General features: G+C 43.6%; 1 non-coding gene across 1 annotated transcript; it reads left to right on the forward strand.

Annotated features, from left to right (window-relative positions):
- The first annotated feature begins 947 nt into the window (after positions 1-947).
- Positions 948-1,024, forward strand: TRNAT-AGU (transfer RNA threonine (anticodon AGU)). The gene has a single exon. It is a non-coding gene; the product is annotated as a tRNA-Thr (tRNA).
- Positions 1,025-5,364: the final 4,340 nt, after the last annotated feature.

Raw genomic sequence — 5,364 nt, forward strand, 5'->3', positions numbered from 1 at the left:
TTAAATCAATTTAATCAAGGGAAGAATAGGAAAGGAAATAAAACCATGAAATCCATTTTAGAATCAAATGTGTGATATATCCTAAGTGCTTTTCTGTGAGACTTTTCTGCACCTCTAAAATTGGATTAAAAAGAAACAGGCAAAATAACAATCCTGGTGAATGCTTCTTCCAGAAGACAGTCTAGAGCTCAAGGCAGTGAAAGTCAGAAACTAAAGGGTTTGGAACAATATATACCAGGCAACTTCTAAATAAGAGAAAGCTAGTACATCGCTACACAGAGACAAAAGAGGCTTTAAGTATTTGGGGAGACAAAGAAGATCATTACCTAATAATAAAAAGAAAAATTCCCTAGGAAAACAACATAATCCTGTGCATGTTTTGCCCAATTTATTAGCTCCAAAATATAGAAAACATTTCAGTTACAAACATATAAAGCAAAAATTAAAATACAAAGAGAAATTGATTAATACACAACTACAGTAGACAATGTTAATACCTCTTTCTCAGAAATGAAAATCAAAGAACCAAAAATTAATGAGTATATAAATAATTTGAACAATACAATGAAAACGATCAAGCTAATGAAAAGATATAAAACTCTACTCCAACAATTAGATTATAAATATTATTTTAAAGAACAAATACAACAAATATAAAACTTTACTAGGCAATAAAAGCAATCTCAAAAAATATCAGAAATTGATATCACATGGGCTATATTCTTTGACCACATTGCAAACAAAAGATGGCCTGCAAAATCCCAGGCATTTGAATAATTTGAAATTTCCCAAATAATTTATGGGTCAAAGAAGAACTCTACTGAAAAATTGTAAAAAAAAAAGTTAATAATGAACATTGGAGCTTTGTTGTATCTGTAATATATTTTAAGAAAAAGGGAGAGATTTGAAATAAGAAAACATTAGCTGTGTTTAAAACTGGATACTAGGCCCTGGCCGGTTTGGCTCAGTGGTAGAGCGTCGGCCTAGTGTGCGGAGGACCCGGGTTCGATTCCCGGCCAGGGCACACAGGAGAAGCGCCCATCTGCTTCTCCACCCCTCCCCCTCTCCTTCCTCTCTGTCTCTCTCTTCCCCTCCCACAGCCGAGGCTCCATTGGAGCAAAGCTGGCCCGGGCGCTGGGGATGGCTCCTTGGCCTCTGCCCCAGGCGCTAGAGTGGCTCTGGTTGCGGCAGAGCGACGCCCCGGAGGGGCAGAGCATCGCCCCCTGGTGGGCAGAGCGCCCCTCCTGGTGGGCAGAGCGCCCCCCCTGGTGGGCGTGCCAGGTGGATCCCGGTCGGGCGCATGCGGGAGTCTGTCTGTCTCTCCCAGTTTCTAGCTTCAGAAAAATCCAAAAACAAAAAACAAAAAAAAAACTGGATGCTAGATTTATGAATGCCTATTATATAATCTTCTGCATACTTGAAATATTTCACATTTACTTTAGATTTTAAAGCTACTTAGCCTGACCAGGCATTGGCACGATAGAGCATCGGCCTGGGACGCTGAGGACCCAGGTTTGAAACGCTGAGGTCACTAGTTTGAGCATGGCTCATCCAGTTTGAGCTCAGGCTCCTCAGCTTGAGTGCAGGGTTGCTGGCTTGAGCATGGGATCATAGACATGACCCCATGGTTGCTGGCTTGAGCAAGGGGAGACGGGCTTGGCTAGAGCCCCCAGTCAAGGCACATATGAGAAAGCAATCAATGAACTACTAAGGTGCCGTAACTATGGTTGATACTTCTCATCTCTCTCTCTTCCTGTCTGTCCTTCTCTCTCTCTGTTTCTCTCACTAAAAAACAAACAAACAAACAAAAAAACCAAATACATAAAATAAAATGAAGCTACTTATTCTACTTCACACAAATGTTATTTTACTTCTATCAGTAGAGAAACTAGTGGGGATTTGTTTGGCTTTGGTTTTGTTTTCTGTGTGGGATAAAGAGAACCTAGACCAGGGGTCCCCAAACTACGGCCCACGGGCCACATGCGGCCCCCTGAGACCATTTATCTGGCCCGCCACACTTCCGGAAGGGGCACCTCTTTCATTGGTGGTCAGTGAGAGGAGTAAAGTACGGTGTTGCTCACATACAGTACTACTTCCGGTGACATGGGACGTATGCGTCACGGCTCCGGAAACGCGTCCTATCACTTGTTAGGGCTAGCAGTGACAAATATGGATCTGGACATTGACCATCTCATTAGCCAAAAGCAGGACCATAGTTCCCATTGAAATACTGGTCAGTTTGTTGATTTAAATTTACTTGTTCTTTATTTTAAATATTGTATTTGTTCCCGTTTTGTTTTTTTACTTTAAAATAAGATATGTGCAGTGTGCATGGGGATTTGTTCATAGTTTTTTTTAATAGCCCGGCCCTCCAACGGTCTGAGGGACAGTAAACTGGCCCCCTGTGTAAAAAGTTTGGGGACCCCTGACCTAGACAAAATGTTTCCATCGGTGAGCACAAGGCATCACCCAATCTGGGACACCTCATTGTCCCTGATCTCCATGTCTCACGGTCACTAGGGGCTCAAGGCCAGCTGCTCCCAGGCTGGAGGCTGAGGTCAGCTTCAGGTCTGTCAAAAATAATTCCTGCTGTTGAGCAGAAAAGGCTGCAAAGCCCATCATTTGAAAAGAGAACATATTGCAAAAATCACCCACATACAAAATCAACCCTCAGGGCAGACTGTGTGGTTGACCACACTTATACTGACCCCTCTTAAAAATATTTTATTAAATACTTCTGATATAAAAACAAAATCTGCCTATGAGTCGGCATTTTGGGAAACACTCCTCCCTTTTTAAATAGTGAATTTAAAAGAGTTGTCCTAAGCAAAATTAAAAACTCCCTACTCCCTATGACTCAAATCTCAGGCCACCCTCAGATCCTCGTTCCCAGCTACTCCAATTAAATCCTCAGTGACTTCTGCTATCGGAATTTTATGCCATTATTGTCAAACTTGAATAATGAATGCCCTCTTTTCGGAGGAAAAAATATTCTCACAAGCCCCTAGTGCTGACAAACGACTTTCATTAGAATGTTATTTAAATATATATGCAAATGTAAAACTAGATATAAACTCATTATGCTAAACAACCATAGCAACAAAACAAATTTACAAATTAGAAATAAAACTACCAAACTGCTACAGTTCAAATGAACAAGATTAAGTTAATGTGACAATTTGTGTTGTGTTAAAATTGCATTGCAGTTAGAAACAACTGGCGTCCTGTTAGGCTCAGCCCATGAAGGGCATTAGAGGCATGTGGGGAGGCAGGAGGAAGTCAGGCTAATCGTTCCCTCCCTTTCCTGACTCCAGCCCAGCAAAGAAGCTGCTCCCTCCTGGGTCCTGGCTTCTGCTGGTAGCTTCACCATGGCTACTGTTAGCATCCGGCATCCCTGGTTTCCTGCCTCTTCTAACACTACCTCCTCTTGCTCTCAGAGAAGAAGAGAGTAAAATTATTTCAGGTTTCCCACAGAAATTGCCAGACTGCAGAGCATTCCCTGCCAACCTTTAGACCAGCAGGAAATGGAGGTTGCGTTTTTGTCTTTTCTGAAGCTGGAATCGGGGAGGCAGTCAGACAGACTCCCGCATGTGCCCAACCGGGATCCACCCGGCACGCCCACCAGGGGGCGATGCTCTGCCCATCCGGGGCATCGCTCTGTCGCGACCAGAGCCACTCTAGCGCCTGGGGCAGAGGCCAAGGAGCCATCCCCAGCGCCCGGGCCATCTTTTGCTCCAATGGAGCCTCGGCTGCGGGAGGGGAAGAGAGAGACAGAGAGGAAGGAGAGGGGGAGGAGTGGAGAAGCAGATGGGCGCTTCTCCTGTGTGCCCTGGCTGGGAATCAAACCCGGGACTTCCGCACGCCAGGCCAACGTTCTACCACCGAGCCAACCGGCCAGGGCCCGGAGGTTGCGTTTTTAAAGGTGTCGACCAGTGGTCCTCAACCCCCACTGGCATATTGGAATCACTGAATGGTCTTTGGAGTGTTACTATTTCTTATTTCAGATCCCTCTTGGTAGTGACTTGCTGCTGCCACTAACCCCTGGTTGCCTCCCCATCTACTGTTTGGCTTTTCATTTCTTTCAACACCGTGTTTTAAACTAGTGTCCATATTACATTCCCTTTATGAAACTCCCTGGCACAAGCTCTCTTTTCCTAGCTGTCCCCTATGGATACATAAGTGGCACAGAGGGGTAGAGAGAGCTGAAGAGGAATCAGCTTTGTCATTTCTCTTGGTCCACTTGGGTTTTTTTATGCCAATTATTGTACTTTTAAATTCCTTGTTTTTTTAATACTTCAAAGTGCCTATGAATAAATCAAGAAGTCCCCCCCCAAAAAAAAAAAAACTTTATGCTACTGTTTTATGTAGAAATCATTTCTGTTCTCCAAATTTCCTGTGGCTCCATAAATCATCAGAGGGGATTCAGCAGGAATACGTCTATTCCACAGAGGGAAAGCACCGCGTGATGGATGAGTTCTGTCTGCAGACGCCAATTTGAGGAAAATGGCTGAGCTACCCCAGATATCTCGTCCCCATCATCCTTAAAGCAACCAATCATTTAAAAGGAAAACCCAGACATGCATTTGCTTTGAAAAATGACAGACGAATGGAGGCAACCAATTTTTTTTTTTTCCTTCCTAGAGTTCTCCCACATTACAGGACTCACCAGGATTTTTCTTTGCTGAGTTACACCATCAGAACCACCAGGAAGAAGTTCATGCCCACATTCAGGTATGGGGTAGAGAGAGGAGAGATTTTAAATCAGAGAGGCTCTCTCCAGGGGGTCAGGGTGAGAGAACATAATTTCTGATAGGAGGGCCAGTATTCCTTCTTTTGAATGCCAAATTCCTTCCTCTCTCAAATGGAGCTTTTTAAGTCACAAACGTGCCTGCTCCTACTTTTGTCACTTCTCAAGGGCATGGGCTACTCATCTGGTTGGGAAGATACGGTTTCCTCTAAAGGAGAGAAAGAGAGCTGAAATATTTATCATTGCATCTTTCCCACAGAAATGACCAGACCACAGGGCATTCTTTGCTGATCTTTAGACCAACAGGAAATGGGAGGCTGAGTTTATAAAGCCATGAACCAGTGGTCCGCAGCCCCACACACATATCAGGATCATCGAAGGGACTTCTGAGAAATGATCCTGCCAGGCTTTACCCCAGACCATTAAAACACAATCCCTGGAGATAGATCCCAAGCATTAGTTAGTCTTTTTTAAAAGTTCCCACATGATTCTAATGAAGAGCAAAGACAGCAAGCCACTGGCCTGGACCAAGAATTAGGAGATAATCCTAACATATAATTATATGTAAATAATTATTACATATAACATTGTTATATACAATTGTATGCAATCCTTTG

The sequence above is a fragment of the Saccopteryx leptura genome, chromosome 7 (genome assembly GCF_036850995.1).
Source record: "Saccopteryx leptura isolate mSacLep1 chromosome 7, mSacLep1_pri_phased_curated, whole genome shotgun sequence".
Classification (NCBI taxonomy): Eukaryota; Metazoa; Chordata; class Mammalia; order Chiroptera; family Emballonuridae; genus Saccopteryx; species Saccopteryx leptura.